This window comes from Panthera tigris, chromosome A1 (genome assembly GCF_018350195.1).
Source record: "Panthera tigris isolate Pti1 chromosome A1, P.tigris_Pti1_mat1.1, whole genome shotgun sequence".
NCBI lineage: Eukaryota > Metazoa > Chordata > Mammalia > Carnivora > Felidae > Panthera > Panthera tigris.
In genome coordinates, this window is record NC_056660.1 from 142368743 (window position 1) to 142389600 (window position 20858).

General features: G+C 39.7%; 1 long non-coding RNA gene across 1 annotated transcript; it reads right to left on the reverse strand.

Moving 5' to 3' along the window:
• Positions 1-2111: 2111 nt before the first annotated feature.
• On the reverse strand, positions 2112-9847 carry LOC122231414. The gene is made up of 3 exons (XR_006208651.1): positions 9764-9847; positions 3132-3166; positions 2112-2194 (listed from the first exon to the last, which is right to left on the reverse strand). It is a non-coding gene; the product is annotated as an uncharacterized LOC122231414 (long non-coding RNA).
• Between the last annotated feature and the right edge of the window lie 11011 nt (positions 9848-20858).

Genomic DNA, 20858 nt, shown 5'->3' on the forward strand with positions numbered 1-20858 from the left:
GAGTTACAATGTCTCTAAATTAAACACAGAATATAGGGGCACCTGGGTGGCTCGGTCGGTTAAGCGTCCGACTTCGGCTCAGGTCATGATCTCACGGTCCGTGGGTTAGAGCCCCGCATCAGGCTCTGTGCTGACCGCTCAGAGCCTGGAGCCTGTTTCCGATTCTGTGTCTCCCTCTCTCTCTGACCCTCCCCCGTTCATGCTCTGTCTCTCTCTGTCTCAAAAATAAATAAACGTTAAAAAATTAAAAAAAAAACAACACAGAATATAAATATAGGTGATCCTTGAACAACACAGGTTTGAACTGTACAGGTCCACTTACATGTGAATTTTTTTTCTATAAATACAGTGCAGTAAATGTAGTTCCTCTTTCATGTGATTTTTCTTAATAACATCTTCTTTAGCTTACTTTATGGTAAGAATACAGTATATAGTACATATAACATACAGAATATGTGTCAATTGACTATGTTATCAGTAAGGCTTCCAGTCAGCACTGGGCTATTGGTAAAATTTTTTTTTTTAATTTTTTTTTTAACGTTTATTTATTTTTGAGATAGAGAGCATGAAAGGGGGAGAGTCAGAGAGAGGGAGACACAGAATCTGAAACAGGTTCCAGGCTCTGAGCTGTCAGCACAGAGCCGGACGCGGGGCTTGAACTCACGGACCGCGAGATCATGACCTGAGCCGAAGTCGGCCGCTTAACCGACTGAGCCACCCAGGCGCCCCAAATTTTTGAAGAGTCAAAAATTATACATGGATTTTCAGGTTCTTGGTTGATGGGGATCAGCACCTTTAATCCTTGCATTGTTCTAAGGTCAACGGTACTCATGTATAAATACATGAGTTGTTTTTATGAAGTTAACCTGTAACTTTTTATTTTAGAATTATTACAAAGGTTGAACATAGTCAAATCCCACTAAATAAAAAGAGATTGTTTTCTTTATAAGGCAAATTGTGTGTTTCAGTGACGATGATTCAAAAATGATCATTTCAAGTGGTTTACCTTAAAATTTTGAAGAATCTATTGTCTAAAGTCCTGTCTGCTCTCTGCTTTCTCGTTCCTTCCTATACCACAGATTAAATCTCATAACTGTTTTTGAGAGTCTTTGTCTGCCTTCCTTCTCACTCTACATCTTATTTTTATAAGGAAAATTTGTTGACAATTTGATACTCAAAACTCTATGCCTATTTTGATCTATCTCCATAGTAACTACACATTCAGCACAATCTAAAACATTAGACAAAAGACAACAATATATAGCCAATAAGAAATCGTTTTCTAAAGCCTGGATCTCTGGGCCAATCCAGTATATTTGCTATGGATTCCATCATCATCTTTGTAATGGAATTAACTGTTCCCTTTAAATGACTCTTTTTGGAGAAATGACATGAGTCTGATATATAAAATTGTGCATTACCCTGAAGGATTGCTTCAGATGTAATGGTATAGACAAAATAATCGCATGGGCTGAAATCCAAAGGGAGAACAAATCCTAAGGTCAGGTGTGGCTTCCCTGTGGCTTGAGCAAAATTATTACTTCCATCAAGGGAGCAATCCCCCTGCCCAGCAGGAAATCATTGGCACTCTCCTGAGTCACTTGCAAACTGTGTTATTATAAATGCGGCATCAACTCACATCCACAATCATAGTCCCATAATTTTTCAATGTAAACATTTAAAGCCCCGTTTCATGGGCCTGTCTGTTCTCTTGATAAAGATGACAGACTCTAAATAATATTTAGCCAAGTGACAGTGGCTCTGTAGATGCCTGCTCAGGAAGGCTGACCACCAAGGAAACTGACATGTTTATATGTTGGTTTCCCCAGCACCCATCATTATGAGTTCAGGTATTGTAACACATCAGACCTTACAACACAAGAGACTGCCAAAGGCTTACACAAACTACAAAGCTACGCTCTTGTTGGTGAATGATTCAGATAATTACAATGAAAATAACATCAATAAGGTTCATAAACTGAAACTGATATTAAAGAAAACAAGTGAGCTTTAGTATGTGGGAAAAGAACATAGGATTCTGGCCTAGTATCATAGAATCCTGTAGCTAGAAATTGCCTTAGAGCTCATCCAGGGCAGCCACTTACCTGATACGGAAATTTCTTCTACAGCATTCTTGGCAAGTGGACATTCAGCCTCTCCTTGTTCATGTCCAGGGTCTAAGAATGTACTACTGCTGTTGAGTGAAAATTTGCCTTGCTGAAATTTCCACTTATTGATTGTTTTCTAGGGCTATTAAATCAATTCACTCACTCCCTGTACTCATTCGAATGATTTTTCAAAACACGTTATAATTATAATAATATCAAGCATTTATTAAGTACTTACTATACACCTAGCACTGAAATAGGTATTTTATATAAACTATCTTATTTATTTAGTGGTTATAAGCATTAACTCCGGAGCCAGACTTTCTGAGTTAGAATTTTGGCTCTGCCATGTACTAGCTGTATGACATTAGAAAAGTCATTTAACCTCTCTGTGCCTTGGTTCCTCAAATATGAAGTAGGGATAATAATAACTATGCCTACATGATAGGGTTGTTAAGCCAGTTAAATGCTAGTATATGTAAAGTGTTTAGAACAATGCCTAGCATGTGATGAACACTGCAAAAATGTTGTTGTGCTACTCACGGCTATTATTATTATTTCTATCATAACCTCATTTTGCAGCTGAGGAAACTGAGGTTTAGTAAAGAGATTAGGCAACATAAGTATGGGATTTTCAATAATTATTAAATCACATCTAGAATTAATTTCTTATCCAGTGAATTTGCAATTTCTTATGTATTTGCTATTCCATTTAGCTTTGTGTATTAGTCTACTTAAATATATTCAATTCTGGGTACTCTTCTCAGTGTTCAATTTGTCCTAAGAGTTTAGAACCAAGAGTATGGCTTCTCCAAAAGAAGCACTCCTAATATTATATTCCCCCATGAAACAAAATAAATCAGCATTAACCCAGAGATGGGTTATAACAAAAATACAAGTGTGTTTAGAAAACAGTATTATAAAATGTATCAAGCCTTTTCAAAGGCTTTGATTCGATAATCCGACTCCTGGAAAACCATTCTAGAGAAATAATTCAACAAATCAAGTAAGCTGCACACATACCTGCAAATCTTTCTTGTAACATTACCAGCTCCATCCTACAAGAATATATTAGGGGTAAAAATTACGGATATAGTTAGATTAATTATGATGAATAGACATGAAGGAAAATTATGTAGTTAATTAAATAATCATTATGACCTATGGAAACATGGAAAGAAGTTTATTATATGATACTAAATGGAAAAAGAAAACCCAAAATTGAGTTATAATGGAAATTATCACTATTAAAACATGTATGCTAGGGGCACCTGGGTGGTTCAGTTGGTTAAGTGTCCGACTTGGGCTCAGGTCATGATCTTACAGTTCATGGGTTCAAGCTCTGTGCTGTTAGTGCTGAGATACTCTGTGTCCTCTCTCTCTGCCCCTCACCTGCTCATGCATGTACGCATGCACATGATCTCTCTCTGTCAAAAATAAATAAATATTTAAAAAAACCACATATGTTTGGGGTGTCTGGGTGGCTCAGCTGATTGAGGTCCTGAATCTTGATTTGGGCTCAGGTCATGATCCCAGGGTCATGGGATCGAGCCTCAAGTTGAGCTCTATGCTGAGCATGGAGCCTGCTTGAGATTCTCTCTCTCTTTCTCCCTCTGCCCTTCTCTCCCAATCACACACTCTCTCTCTCTTTCACTAAAACTTAAAAAAAAAAAAAAAAGTGTGCTTGAAGACAAAACTGAGAGAAAATACTCCCCAAAGTGGAAATAATTCTGTTAAAATGCTACACTCACTGGCTCGCTTCAAAAAAAATTTTTTTAATTTATACAATAGAATACTATATAGCAACGAAACTGAACTAAAACTACATGTATCAATATGAATACATCTTGAGCAAAAAAAAGTTTCAGAAGGATATATGACATAATTCCATGTCTGCAAAGTTTTTAAAACACGTATATGCCCTACCATGTATCATTTGGAGTTGCAAACACACATACCCATGTGGTAAAAGTTTAAAATTTTGGATAACAACAATAAACACCAAATTTAGGCCAGTGATTACTTCTGATTAGGCAGGGAAATGTGACCAGGGAGAGATTACTTCTTAATCTGATTAGAGAGTAAACAGGATATTCATCAATATTATCTTCTACCAGTGGTTCTCAACTCCTCTGAGAATTTTATTAAAAATACAGATGCCTGAAAAAACAAAAACAAAAACAAAAACAGATGCTTGGGGGTACCCGGGTGGCTCAGTCCGCTGAGCACCAAACTTCAGCTCAGGTCAGTTCACCATCTCATGGTTTGTGGGTTCGAGCCCTGCATTGGGCTCTGTGAGGACAGCTCAGAGCCTGGAGGCTGCTTTGGATTCTGTGTGTGTCTCTCTCCCTCTGCCCTCCCCTGCTCACACTCTGTCTCTATCTCTCAAAATAAATAAATATTAATTTTTTTTATTTATTAAAAATAAATACAGATGCTTGGGCCCCACCATCATAGATTCAGAGTCAGTTGGTTTAAAGTGAGGCCTGGGCCTCTGTAATTTGAAAAACTCCCAGATGATTCTAATGAGCACCCAGTTCTCACCCACTCAGTGAGAGCTGAGCAGTGATGTGGTTTGTTTTTTTTTTTTTTTTTTTGTATAGCTAAAATATAGAATAATCATTAAAACTGATCTTTAATATTGCCATCTTGTTTTAGCAATAAAAACACAAGATTTATAAAATATGTATCTTAGGGGTACCTGGGTGGCTCGGTCGTTTAAGCATCCGACTCTCATTTTTGGCTCAGGTCATGATCTCACAGTCAGTGAGACTGAACCCCAAATCAGGCTCTGTGCTGACAGCATGGAGCCTGCTTGGGATTCTGTCTCTTTCCCTCTCTTTGCCTCTCTCTCTCTCTCTCTTTCTCCCTCAAAATTAATCAGCCGTTTAAAAAATTTAAAATAAATAATAATTAGAAAAAATTTTTGAAGTATCTTAGATTTTGCTTGACTCCTAAAATTAGAGACCCCTACAGCTTTCCAACCACAGGTATCTGTGGGCTCTCTGCTACCCACAGTACAGAGAACCCCGCGTGTGTATTATGCAGGAGTGGAAACCAAGCCCAAGCAGATCAGGGAAACAGTCCTGTTTGAATCATCCTGCCAGCAACAGCACAACTGAAAATGACACCCCCACACGATTGTTTCCCCGCAGAATGAATTTCACAAGAGCTCCCTTCCAGAGAGCGACTTCTGCACCAGCAGCTTCCTCCTCCTCTGGGCCTCTCTCTCTCTCCACTGTAATAAAGGAAAAAAAGGACAGAAGCCGATCTGTTCTGTCTCAGCAAGGCAGTCTTGTCAGATTTCCAGGATGCCAGGCCAGCGGGTACAGTGGCAGAAGCACCCCGTGGGCCAACAGGAGGAAACCAATTGCCTTCTAAGGCAGTCTGCCCTGAGCATGGTCTTGAAGTCAGAAATGGAAGGAACCCAAAGGAAGCTGCAGTGGCCAAGTCCTGGCCGCAGGTTAGCTAGCTGAGGAAAAAGGAGCCCAGGAGCACTGACAAGTCTAACCACCCCACTCGCCAGCTGTTCGCCCTCCTCAGACTCTTCCTTTTCTTTCTTCCTTGCCTGCAGTCTCTTTGCATGGACTTCTGTCCTTATTCTTCCAGGTTTTCTTTAGAAACCAGAATAGGGAGTGCGAAGGAGAGGGTGTTAGGCAGAGATAAAGCGGTATTTTTTGTAGCAGGGCAGACAATGAAATAAATGAAATGTAGGAGGATTAAGGAAAGAGCCAAATTAATACAATAAACATTATGAACCGAACTATGGTCTCTTAGCAACTTAGGTGCTCTTAAAAACAAAAGAAATGGCCTCTTTTGGTAAAACAACAACAACTCACTATTGCACTATTGACTGTCATCAATCTGTCGTCAACGGAACCTAAATTCTGACAGGACATTTGACACTTGAGATCCTGTTGGTCCAGGATCTCAGCACACCAGAGAGTGCAAATATTCTTACTGAAGGAACTTGAAAAAAAAGAAAAGGAAAAGAGAGAAGAGGCATATGGAATGAAAACAGCATTGCTGAAATTCATTTCTATTAAAGAACTTGAGATCTTTTTTTAAATTATTAAATATTTATTTTTGAGAGAGAGCAAGAGCACGTGCACACATGCGTGAACAGGGGAAGGACAGAGAGAGGGAGTCAGAGGATCCCAAGCAAGCTCCATGCCGACAGCACAGAGCCCAATGCAGGACTCGAACTCATGGAACCAAGAGATCATGACCTTATCCGAAGTTGGACATTCAACTGACTGAGCCACCCAGGCACCCCAAGAACCCAAAATTTTTAAATTGGGTACTTCAATAAAATATCCTGGCTAAGATTTCCTAAGGAGTGCCATGTTAAAAACAGCGACTTCCTTTTCTTAGAAAAGGGATTCTGTGTCAGTGAGTGGTTCTTGTGGCTTCTTCACAGGAAGAAGTCATTGTAGAGGCTCAGAAAAGAGTATTCACAGTTTTCTCTAGACTGGAGGCACCGTGATGAATCCAGAGACATTGCAGACAGGTGTGCATGGAAACAAACGCTAGCAGAAGGAGGAAGGTTAAGGAATGCTCCTGCTGCTATCCTGCCTGGCATGCAACTTTTAAAAATTTATTTCTCCAAAGCGAATCCTCCTCAGGAACAGAAGCTGAGGGATTAAGCTATGTCCCAAGGACAGTTTTGATAATATTAATCATGTTGATAAACAAACTCAGAAACAACAAAAATATATCAAGCCATATTTCAGTTTCAGTGTTTGCCAAAAAGTCCCCAATAAAAGGAGAGAAACTGTTTTCAAGTTTCTAGAAGTCTAGCCATGAAGACGAAAGCAGAAAAACTAAGAGCTCTAGAAAGGAAAAAGGACAAAGCTTTTGCTATTTCAGTAATTTTTGTGGTCATTTTAAAATGAAAAAAAAAAAAAACCACTTTAATGAGTAATATGTACAAGAGATTTCTCTGGAATTATGTGACTGAGCTATCTAACAAGAATTTGCCTCACACTTAATTAATCCTTTGTGCAGTCATCAAGCAAAGAATGCCAAGAGTTTTGCATAACCTGACGTCTTCAGAAGCAAAGACCAGTCAGACAAGTTTCCAGATAGAAATAAAAATAAATGCAAATAAAAAGTAGAGACCAGGATTACATGGAAAAGGTACAGCCTGTCAACAAAGAGAAGACATATGAGTCTTGGTCCCACATGAATTAAAAAATCAGTCCAATTAAAAAACTCAGATTAATTTAAAATTCAACAAATCAATCAAATACATCCAAAACTTAACACAAACTCTCCATTACCATTTAGATATCTAAATATACTACTTCATCGGACCATTCTGGATTGTAAACATGACAATAATAGCTTTTATATAGGAGTTTCTTTCACAGCAAGACGTAAAATGGTTATCTCATTAATCTCATACCTCTGTGAGGAAAATTGAAAAAGTGATGACAGTCTCATCAGTAGGTATACATAATCTAGAACATTGTTCTCTAAACTGGGTCATAGGCGCAAATACGGAGAACAAACTGATGGTTACCAAAGGAGGGGAGGGGATGGGCAAAGTAGGTGAAGGGGAGTAGGAGATACCGGCTTCTAGTTATTGAATGAATACGTCGTGGTGATCAAAGGTACAGCATGGAGAATGTAGCCAATGGTATAACACCAGCTGGTAGCTACACTTGTGGAGGGCACAGCTTATGTAGACTTGTTGAATCACTATATTGTACACCTGAAACTAATGTAACATTGTGAGCCAACTAGACTTCAACAATAAAATAAAATCAGATAAAAGTAAAATAAACCGGGCTACAGGTCTTAGGAGTGTTAAAAAAAAAACCCACAGGCCCAAAATGGTGTCACTTAGGCCAACTCCACAAACCAGGGCTTAATACCCAATCTAATTGCAGTTTCAACCTCCTCCAGAAATACAGTCTTAATTAGTCACTCAGGAATTTACTGATCACACAAGAGTTGGCCACAGGAGCCCTTTCCATCCCCCAACGATAGATGAAGTGGGGTGGATGAAGTAATCTGTATGATAAGACCCCTGCTTTTCCCACAAAGGAAAATCCACCTTGCCTGGAACAATCCTTTTCTTGTGCTAATAACTTTCTTGCCCCCCCCCCCACTTTCCTATTTTTTTTTTAAAGAAACTATTTTTTAATGTTTATTTATTGTGAAAAGTGCAGAGAAAGAGGGAAAGAAAGAATCCCAGGTTCTGATAGCACAGAGCCTGATGTGCGGATTGATCCCACAAACCATGAGATCATGACCTGAACTGAAATCAGACGTCAGACCCTTAACTGACTTAGCCACCCAGGTGCCCCACAAACGTTCCACTTTCTACAGTTCCTTGGAGCTCCCCTCTACTTGTTAGCTGGGATGTCCCCAATTCATGAATCTTTTAATAAAGCCAATTAGATCTTCAAATTTACATAGTTGAATTTTGTTTTTAACCGGAAAAGGCTGTATTCAATTTGTTTGACTTCCTACAAGGGCATTGCATGCATCTCTTGTATAATTATTATAACGCAGAATTCTCCACGTGAGGGGTGTCAGCAGGTAAAGAAGATATATTAATACTCAGTTTACTTCAGATTAGTCCATCTCAGACCTCGTTTTGAAATTCCTCCTCCAGGGGCGCCTGGGTGGCTCAGTCGGTTGAGCGTCCGACTTCAGCTCAGGTCACGATCTCACAGTTCGTGAGTTTGAGCCCCGCGTCAGGCTCTGGGCTGATGGCTCAGAGCCTGGAGCCTGCTTCCGATTCTGTGTCTCCCTCTCTCTCTGCCCCTCCCCCATTCATGCTCTGTCTCTCTCTGTCTCAAAAATAAATAAACATTAAAAATTTTTTTTTTTTTAAATAAATAAAAAATAAAAAAAAAAAAAAAGAAAGAAATTCCTCCTCCATTGGTTGGAGATTCTATCCCAGTGGTGGTGTCTACTGAGACAGAGAGCTGTAGCGCTGCTATCCTCATTCACTCATGTATTCATATATTATTCATTCATTCACATATTCATTCATTGGTAATTTCAAGGGCTGGCATGAGGGAACATTAGCTACATCTCTTTGATCACCATTATTTCCTACAGCAAATGCAATTGCAATCCAAACTCTCATCTTCAATCCCAACCAGATGATCACCTCTGAGTCATTTTTTATCAAAATTCTAGAGATACCACTGCATTAATCTTTAATACACATTTATTTTTGAGGCCCTGGGCTGGACACTGGGATATGGCTTAGATCAAGTTCTACCCAGGTCTCTGTCCTCAGGATTATAGAGTCGAGAGAGTGTCTGCTTGGGGTAAGGTGGGCACAGGATGAGGTTAGGAAGACAATTCTGATTTCTTAAGATTTTTTTTTTTTTTTGACTTCTTAAGATTCTTAAATTGAGAAAGATCTACATGATCTCACGCTTCATGAGATCAAGCCACACACTGGGTTCCACACTGACAGTAGGGAGCCTGCCTGATATTCTCTCTTCTCCCCTCTCTCTCTGCCCCTCCCCTGCTCATATGCGTGCACATGCATACTCTCTCTAAATAAACAAATGAACAAACCAACTTAAAAACATTGAGAAAGACCTAGAACAGGATCCAGGATGTAGACATCCCTAAACATTCTCAATTTAGCAAAGCTATTAACTATAACTGTTCTAGATACTCACAGTGGGCCTTTCAGAAACAATAATTAAGCACTTAAACACAGACACGGTTCCAGATTTACATGCATCTAATATTAATTCTGTTCCCAATACAGAGCAAAACACTTGACAAATACACCAAAACATTTGCAATCGATTCATTGTGACTATGCAGAGAGGTTAACTGTGACTTCACAATATCTAATTGCTACCTCACAGAGAACTTGCCCAGGATCACACCACTGGGAAGTTGAGAAGACAGGATTCCAGCCATGTAGGTATGGCCCCAGGTCCTGTGGTCTTTGCCACCATTCTGCACGAGCTGCTGGTGCTCCTAGTTTCACTTGTCCTCCCCTTCTAGAACCCTTTGCAATGCAAGAACAACAACTACTTTGGAGGAGGAGTCCTCTGTGACATAAGGAAAATAGTTCTTGAATGAGTATTCTGTTCTTTTCCCAGCTCTGTTAATTAGCCCTGTGAACAAGGACACGTGTCCTCACCTCATTACCTCCCAGTTCCTGCATCTAAAAATGCTGACATGGAAATGAATGGTCTCCGATGTCCCCTTTATTCCTAAAATTCAAAGTTTTTGAAAGAAAAAATATATATTCCAAGTATATATTTTTAATTAAGAAGTATGTCATAGTTTAAATTATAAGTCTTACTCTATAATGACATGTTTGAACTTGACTATACCTTAAAGAAAACCTCATAGGATTTGTGTTTGTCTTTCATAGAGAGCCTTAAAACATCGGATTTTTATAAAACCTCAGTTTTAGGGTGCCTGGATGGCTCAGTCAGTTAAGTGTCCAACTTCGGCTCAGGTCATGATCTCACGGTTTGTGGGTTCGAGCCCCACGTCAGACTCTGCTGACAGCTGAGAGCCTGGAGCCTGCTTCAGATTCTGTGTCTCCTTCTCTCTCTGCCCCTCCCAAGCTCCCACTCTGTCTCTCTCTCTCTCTCTCAAAAATAAATAAACATTAAATAAATAAATAAATAAATGAAGCCTCAACTTTAAAATGATCTCATTTCATTCACCCTTTTCAAGAGGATGAGTCCAGCTCTGGCAATGCTTGGACTCATGAAGCTCCTCTCCTGAGGCTGAGCAGAGATAGGCACTATCTGCCATGACATGTGTTTACCTCCCTTGACATTATGACATGTAGGTAGTGGTGATGGCCAGTGTGGATGGGAAATGGAGAATAGCAGCGTGCAGGCAGGTGGGAGTGACCCAGCTGGTAACAGAGGAGAGAGTGGGACCCACCTGATAGAGTGATATCTCCAGCTGCCCATGCACATTATTTGCATGAGAGAATCAAGCTTCACACATATTAGTATACAAGTGGTTCCCAACTTATATACAACTTGTACGAACACCCTTCCTCTGGCCTCAATGCCACTTCTTCCTTCTTTCTTTGCTCCAATTCTTGCCTCCCCGTACTTGAACTGATGCCTAGACAATAGCTTAGCGTTGGGGGAGGATCCTTGCTTGGACAGGAGTGGGGATGAAATGGGGTTGCCAAAAGGATTCTGATTTTTTGAGCCTCTTAAGCTAAGAAAGACCAAGAAAATGGATCCAAGATGATGACATCTCTAAATATTCTCCATTGTATGAAGTTGGATCCTGACACTATACTAGATACTCATAGTGTTAATAGCTAACATTTATTCGGAGCTTACTAACGGTCAAGCACTGTACTTATATGTACTAACCCATTGCTACCCCTATCAACCCTGTGAAATAGAAACTAATATCCCTGTTTCTTAGGTGAAGAATCTAGGCATGAAGAAGTTAAATAGTTATAAGGCCAGGTGGTCTGGTTCCAGAGTCATTACTCCTAACTGCTACCCTGTGCAGCCTTGGTGCAGAACCTCTTCCCTGGAAACCCAGAATCCATCTTATAGATAAGGAAATTGAGCCCAGCAATGCTAAGAGGTCTGTCTATATCCATACAGCTTTTAAAGGAATTGTTGGGAAAACCCTAAAACTCCCAACTTCTAGAACAGTAATTCTTCTCCTATCTTTTCCTGACTCTGACAGGTACGGGTGTTGAGGACGTGAAGTGGAAGTGTCTTAGTTTCCAATTCTTGCTTTACATAGAAGCTGTTCCATGTCCTTGCTGGTTTTGTTGCCCTGCTCTGGGAGGTGCTGGCTTCCTAAAATGTGGCACCCAAATCATAAGCTGCCTGAATATCTCCCTCAGCAGGGCCCAGGAAAAGACCTACTGTCCTTCCTAAGACAGTTTACCTACTTTTTAAAAGAACCAAAAAACCATTCATCCTCAAGGATAAAGTCATCTGCCCCCCCCGAACAGAACCTGCCCCAACTGTGAGATGAACTTTTCTTTTATCAAACACACACACACACACACGCACACGCACACACACACACACACACCACAGAGTGCAGGCTCTTGAACCAGACTGAGAAAGGCCTAACTTAGGTCTACCACGTAGTACTTAGTACTGGGGGGAGAGAGGAAAGAATTTACTTAGCCTTTCTGAGCCTCGGCTTCTTCCTCTAAAAAATGAAAATCAGCCTCACAGGGTAGTTTTAAGGACCTATTGTGAATTAATACTTACCAAGCATTTAATGTAAGCTGTCATTATAGACAACATTGGATCTATAAAATTAACCCACGCTGAGAGATGACTTAAAAATGTCTTGTTCAGAAAACTTAAAAAATCTCTCAAGTCCAATGAATGCAGGGGAATTATATGTCTGAAATAGTCCAAGCCCAGCATGGGCTTTAGTATTCCAAGATCTGCCCTTTTCAGTCTTTCTCTCAGTATAACCTGAAGATATATCCCTCCTTCTTCTTGAGCATCCTGAGGGTGAGTATTAAAATGAAACACACAATAAAATAAAATAAAATAAAATAAAATAAAATAAAATAAAACACATACTTCCTTCTAAGGAAAAACAATAATGCTCAAAGGTAGTATACTTAGAGTGAAGTATATTAAGAGAACAAAATAGCCCTATATATATATATGAGATGATGAGTACAGAGACCCAGATGCACGGTGGAGATAGCATGGAACATTACTGTTTGGCCACATTGGCATCTGTTTGTTGAGCTAGACCCAAGCTTCTAAACTTACCAAGCTCATTATCCTGTATGCATAACCAGCCCAAACTCTGAAATTGCAGCCTTTTCTTCTTCTTTTTCCTTAAGCAAGATTAGATTCTGCCACAAGATATCCCTCATCCCCTATGTTAATATCTGTAAAGTAGTGATTGCAAATATGGGTTTGCATAACTCCCTGTACTGTACCCAGTGCCCACAAAGTCAGGGGGTGAGGGTGAAAGATTTGTTCTCCAAGTCATATCAATTTCAACATTTTTGTGTGTCTTTCAAAAACTGTCAGCATGCCCTCTTTTAATCAAATAAAACATTTATATAAGTATACATTGTTTTTTTGTTTTGGTTGATAATGCTAACATATTTTAAAATATGCCAAACAAAATCATGATAAACGTGTTAACTTAGAGGTGTTTAACCCTCTCAATTAATTTACATCTATTTGTTTCAAATGCTTCATTTTCCTGATTAGACAGCAACAACAGTTTGAGAAATTATCAGAATCAATCACCACTTGGAATGTATGGTGTAGGCTTCTAAAAATGAAACTAGACCTATTTATGAGTTGAGAACCGTATTATAGTTAAATCAAATAAGAGATAGGAAGCTGCAGTCCAGCTTATTACATTCCATCTTCCTGGGTAGTAATTTAAATTTAAATAAATTTTATTTAAATCAATTTCATCCTAAAGTATGTGCATCAATGCAATCATTATGAATTGTAGATGGAGCAGATTTAGGTAAATAGCACTCAGACATTAGTAGGATGAATAAAAAAAAACCTGTCATCTTGTTCTGATTAGTCAAAGAAAACATCAGAGAATAAGCAACCATTTGGAGATGTCTATAATGTGAAAAGTGACTTTGTGACCTCAGAAGGGATAGAACAGGAAGAAAGTTTTCAAACTAATTTTGTTAAATCAATCCTACCAGATTTTCTAGACATTATATCAATTCATTTTTCTTGGTGCTAATCAACTGATGTTAAGGGTGTATAAGAAGAAATACAAATATAAATTTCCAAAAAGTTAAATGAATAATTAATCAGCAATATGAAATTTCAGCTTGTTTCCATCTCATCAGCCTGCATTTCAAATTTACACTTATTTTATAGTATGCTTCAGGTTTTTATTCTAAGAAGCCATATCATCAAAATCAATAAGTAATCCATATTGATGAGGGAGTGTGGGGCAAGCTGAGGGCAAAATACAGGCTGACACACACACGCGCACACACACACACACCGGTAGAATATGTGTGATGTACCTCAGACACTCCTGGCTATGAAAGAACAAAGGAAAGTGGTTTAAGTGCTTGCCATGGTGATGTGGGAAACTAGGGCAAATGAAAAATTAAAGTCCCTTGCTGCCTACAGTCCACTGACGAGTCCTTGAAACCCGCAGAGTGACCTCCCTCTAGGACCTCAGCTACCTTGATGATGACACTTTGCTAGTGGCAAAAGAGAACCTTAGCTTAACATTATCCCAACCTCCAGGATCCTGTTAAGTTTACTTCTTCTAGCTCAACTGCCCCAAGGTATATGCTGGGGTGTACTCCAAGCCTATGGCTCCCCGATATACATCTGAAGGGTCTCATGATTGCGGTTTATTAAATGGTAATAAATAGAGTTTCCCTAGCAACAGTTAGCCCCTCAAGGTCCTGGAAACCTTGCTTCCAAAATTCCTTAGAGACTTACTCTATTCTTGACCCCCTCCCAACCTGAGGGTATATAATGAGTTACCCGTCAAGATCCCAGTACAACTCTTCCCGCACATGGGACCTGTCCCCATGCTTTAATAAAATCACCTTTTTGCACCAAAGATGTCTTCAAGAATTCTTTCTTGGCCCTTGGCTCCGGACCCCACGAACCCCGCCCATTACCCCAAAACTTCGTCAATATGAAATAGTTATATGAAGGTCTGACTCAGAGAGAAATCATTTGGACATAAAGAAGCCACTTTTTAAAGGCAAAAAATTTTCTGACTTCCACTCTGCCACAGTTACAGATGAAGTACAGATATTTATAAAGTTAAATGAATATAATGGCATTTTTCTTCATCATCAGCCCTAGAATCTTATTTCATTGAATTTACTTCCATTCTCTTGCCTGCCCATGACCTTATCATTCTGTGATAGTAGAGACAGACAGTCTTTTATTTGTTCTGGGTGTGGTCACATCCATGCTGGGGAGCACAGCAGAGCAAAGCAGGATGCACGTGTATAAGCAAAACAGAGGAATACCAGCGATGTTATGGGTTTTATACTCTGTGGTGCTTCATATTAATTTCCTGTGATTTATGTCTTAATCCTTAATTGTTCCATTTTGCAATCAGCCACCAGCTGCAGATAATGCAGGTCACAGTCACCAGATTAGTCAGCCTCACACTCCTGAGACCATTCTGTACATTTGCCAACAGCGTTCAGGACAGAAGCCACCAAAAGGTCACAATAGGCAGATGATTAGGTAAGAAAAGCTGGTTTAAAGCCATGGTTCTCAAAGTGTGATCCCTGAACTACCAGCATCAGCATCACTTGGGAATTTGTTGGAAATGCAAATTCTTGAGCCCCATCCCAGACCTAATCAGAAACCCTGGAAGCAAAGTGTAGCAACCTGAGTTTTTAGCAAGCACTCTAGGTGATTTTGATACACACTGAAATTCAAAAGGCATTGAATTAGACTGATTCTCTAATGTCATGATGTTTTCTAAATGGATGATGTGTTGATTTTATCACAAAACTTCAAAGGACCCAACATAATGTTCATATTACACTGTCCTATATATAGCTATGAAAAATTAGGGGAAATGTATTTGGGCATTTACAGGTATTTTAAAGAGCATAATATTTTAAAACACAGCCAGATTTGTAGTTATACGCATGGAGTTTGGATGGAGAAAAGACCAGAATCCCTTTTCTAAGACCTATAACTCACTGAGGCATTCTTTCTGGGAAGCAGCTTCCCAGAGTTTCCAGAGGTGAGGCTACCATCTCCCAGCAAGAGAAGATTGGGATAAGGGCAAGAGCTCAGGCTCCGGGACACTTGGATCACCATCACCAAAGTGAGGTTCGTCTGTTCGTTCGTTCGTTCATTCATTCATTCATTCATTCATTCAATAGAAAACCTGAGCTCATTTGTGTCTGGCAAAAATCCTTACCCTCACAGAGTTTACATCATTGCTTAACCAGGCCAGGAAGAGTCAGGACTGACCCACCAGGGCAGCTGACATGGATAAGCATGTATGCTTAGCGAATGTAGAACACCTGTGACCCTCCCCACTCCCATTCGATTCCCCCACTGTTTTCCTTTCCTGCAATCTCCCAAAAGGGTGCAGATGCCAACCTCCAGCATGGAATTTGGCAAACCCAGTATTTATTACTACATTTAGGGAATCAACAACTTTATCTAATACTTAACTATTATAAATGAATTCAAGAATTAATGAATGAAGGAGCACCTGGGTGGCTCAGTGGGTTAGGCATCCCACTTCGGCTCGGGTCATGACATCACTGCTCATGACTTCGAGCCCCGAGTCAGGCTGTGTGCTGACAGATCACAGCCTGCAGCCTGCTTCAGATTCTGTGTTTCCCTCTCTCTCTCTCTGCCCCTTCCCCACTCATGCTGTCTCTCTCTCTTTCAAAAATAAATAAACATTAAAAATTTTTTAAAGGATTAATGAATGAAAAAACAAAACAAATATTGAGTACTTTCCCTCTTTCTTTATCACACTTTAGTTTTAAAATCTTGTTCCTTGCCTCGGTATAGTCTGTTGTTGAGAGGTTTTTGGTTGTTGCTGTTGTTTTTGTTTTTCATGAGCATAGTGTAATTTTTACGTGAGTATTCTACAGTGATATAAATTCATAGCCCTACTTTTTCTAAAAATAAGTTTAGGCCATACAGTAGCTTCCAATATGACATAAACATATAACACATTTATTGGCATAGAAATATAATACCAAAACCATAAAAACAGGGAGGAAGCATATACTGTAGCCCCAAAGGCTAGCATGGTAACTGTGCATGGTTACTAATTATATTTATGTCAACCAGAAAAAGAAGAGTAATACACTGTTTTGCCCTTAGAATGGGAAATGAGGAAACCAGTTTTTCAGAAGGGATTTTTTTTTTTTCCCTAATACTAAACCCTATGATAAAATAATCCCATCATGGAGTGCCTGGCTGATTCAGTTGGTTAAGCATCCAAATCTTGATTTTGGCTCAAGTCATGATCTCAGGGTTCTTGGGATTGAGCCCCACATTGGCTCCACACCGACAGCACAAAGCCTGCTTGTGATTCTCTCTCCCTCGCTTTCTGGCCCTCCCCCGTGAACATGCAAGCTTTCTCTCTCTCTCTCTCTCTCTCTCTCAATCTCAAAATAAAAAAATAAACATTTTTTAAGCTGGCAAAGTATTAAATAAATAAATACATACATACATACATACATACACACATACATACATAAACAAATAAATAAAATAAGCCCATCTTGTAACACCTTATGTAAGGAGATATTTTAGGCTACATTGGTCAATAACTTCAATAGTTTTATAGAAAATCTGGTCCTTGCACTCTCTACAAGACAAACTCAGTAATGGGGGCACCAGAGAGGACTAAGTTAATGTTGCAAAATAGGTTTACAATAATCTAATGTGATACAAAGACAGATCTTAAGTCAGCAAAAAGTAGATGGATAGTAAGTCCCTTTAATAATCTTTTCTCTGTCTAGGTTTTGAAAAGAGTGAGATAACTTAAAATTCAAGGTTATTCTCCAACTAAAATGTAGTGCTGGGATTTTATGTTGCTGACAGGTGGAAGATACATAAATCTTGTATATCAAGCAAGCAGGTAGCAAGACTGACATTCTGTTCAACAAGTCAAAAACCCCGCCACAAACCCTCTGGCAGAAGGGAAGGTGGGCTGCAGAATACCTGAGCCAAAGCCAGAATTCTTCTTCAAGAAACACCTTTGCCTCCATTCTAGGACCTGGGTGAGGTCCCCGAAGAAACATACAAATCCGCAGAATTGAGTGGGACTCATCTTGCTAGAAACAGTGCCTGGGTAGGGCCTGGTGTACATAAGCTTGACCCGGAAATTTTTCCGAGCAGGTATCATCAATTTTGCCACTCAGCCATAGACAAAGTCCAGTAATGTTCCTGTGGAACATCTGATTGTGAACAGCATCATTTCCTGACGTGCCTGCCAGGGCGAATTAGCTGCAAAATATACAGCCAGGCACCTGCACAACTTGACCTGCCGCATGGCACAATTGGAATTCTGGTCAAAAGACCACAGAAGGCAGCAGCTGAAAGTCAAGCCATTCTTTCTGGCAGAAGTTAGATAGTGGAAACAATTGTTGATAGAGATCCTCTCCCCCACCCCCACCCCGCCCCTAATATGTGCTGTTAAAACTATATCATAATCATACAGAGCCATGTCTGTATGATTTGCTATGGTAAAAAGACTTCTGTTCCAGTAATCAAAAAGAGACCTCCTTGACTTTGTTGTTTGATCTCACAACATTTATCGGCTCCCTTAAATTTTGAAAGGGCATCAAAAGAAAGGTATTTAAAACCTAATAGTTAGGGATCTATATTAAGCCATGTGAAGACCTACAGTAAGGATTGCCTAGTGAGAGAACAGGTTTGAACTGGTTTGTAGGGCAGTGAGAGGGGCTACCCTCAAACTCAATTCCCAAGTTGTAGTGGGAGTGAAGACCCCCTAAGATCTCCAGGTGCTGGACATCTATCGCCTATGTTCAGTCCGCTTATGCCTAGGCACATTTGTCCCTGAGCCATAGGAGACACTGTTATGGTTGCTGCATAGAACAGGAGCACAATGGAGTTCATTGTCCTTCTGCTGTTCTATAGTCCCATTCTGGGCTCAGACACACCCCAGCCCAAGTGTGCCTTTTGCAAATGCTGAGAGACGGGTAAACCTGCCAACCTGCTCAAAAATGGTGTATCCTGCTGTTTACCCCAAGTTCATTGGGAGACAAGGCCTTAAAAGCCATAAAATAAAAAATTGAGCAGATCTGAGGATGTTTTAACAGTCATTTTCTTGGACAAAACATAAAAGGAATCTCCTCCCTCCCCCACAGCTCTAGTCTGGGAGGTGACGAATCTCTATATTCATCTCTGACATATTGTTATAGAGATTCTGTTCATAAAACGGTTTTGGTGGGGCGCCTGGGTGGCTCAGTCGGTTAAGCGTCCGACTTCGGCTCAGGTCACGATCTTGCAGTCCGTGAGTTCGAGCCCTGCGTCGGGCTCTGGGCTGACAGCTCAGAGCCTGGAGCTTGTTTCAGATTCTGTGTCTCCCTCTCTCTCTGACCCTCCCCCATTCATGCTCTGTCTCTTTCTATCTCAAAAATAAATAAACGTTAAAAAAAAAAATTTTAATAAAAAAAAAAAAACGGTTTTGGAGGCACCTGGGTGGCTCAGTCGGTTGAGCGTTTGACTTTGGCTCAGGTCATGATCTCACGGCTTGTGAGTTCAAGCCCCACGTTGGGCTCTGTGCTGACAGCTCATAGCTTGGAGCCTGCATCAGATTCTGTGTCTCCCTCTCTCCCTCTGCTCCTCTCCCACTCGCTCTATCTCTCTCTCAAAAATAAATTAAAATTTTTAAAAAAGGTTGTTGTCAGTTGTATTCTTTTAAGTATTTGCTTGATTTGGGTTCATCTCTGTGGTCTATTTTTTTACATTAATGTTTGAATAGGTATAAAATCCAAAAGGTACAAAATGTGTCATTCTTATATATATAAGATTATATATATATATATTATATTTATATAATATTATATTATTATATAATATATGTTATGCATAATACTATTATATATTATAATAATATATAGATATGTATTTATATATTATATAAATATATGCAATATATATATGTAAGTTTATTTGTTTATTTTTTGAGAGAGAGAGTTAGGGGAGGGGCAGAGAGAGAGGGAGGGAGAGGGAGAGAATCTCAAGTAGTCTCCACACTATCAGCACAGAGCCTGATGCAGGGCTCGAACCTCGAAGTGAAATCATGACTCAAGTCGAAATAGGACACTTAACCGACTGACCCACCCAGGCGTCCCCCTTCTTATATATTCTTATATATCCTACCAAATATCCAGTTTCCATCTCCAGAAGTATCCACTGCTTCCAATTTTCTTATATATCCTTCTTAAGATTTTCTATGCATATTAAAAAAAATAGCAGAGCATACATATTTTTCTGCTTCTTGATTCTTTTTACTCTGCAGCATGCCTTGACAATCACTTCACATCAGGACAAAGAAATCTGCTTCATTCATTTTAAAAGTTACATACTGGGGTGACTGGCTGGTTCAGTTGGTGGAGCATGTGACTCTTGATCTAGGGGTTGTGAGTTCAAGTCCCACATTGAGTGCAGAAATTATTTTCCTTTGTTATTATAAACCAAGCTGAAGTTAATATCCTTACATTTCTTTCTTACATATGTGAATATACCCATGAGATAAATTTCTACAAGTGGAATCACTAGTAAAAGGATATGCCTGTGTTTAATTTTATTTTTATTTAAAAACATGTTTTTTACTGTTTATTTATATATTTTTGAGAGAGAGACAGAGGGAGGGGCAGAGAGAGAGAGGAAGACAGAGAATCCAATGCAGGCTCCAGGCTCTGAGCTGTCAGCACAGAGCTTGTCACAGGGCTCAAACCCACAAACCATGAGATCATGACCTGAGACAAAGTTGGACACTTAATCGGCTGAGCCACGCAGGTGTCCCTATTTTGTTTTTGTTTTTGTTCTTGTTTTTGTTTTTGTTTTTGTTTTTGTTTAGAGATAGAGTGAGTACGAGCAGGATAGAGGGGCAGAGGGAGAGACAGAGAGAGAGAGAATCTAAATCAGGCTCCATGCTCCGTATGAAGCCCCATGTGGGGATAGATCCCACGACCCCACGATCCCATGATAGATCATGACCTGAGACAAAATCAAGAATCTGACACTCAACCAACTGAGCCAGCCAGGTGCCCCTATGCATGTATTTAATTTTAATGAC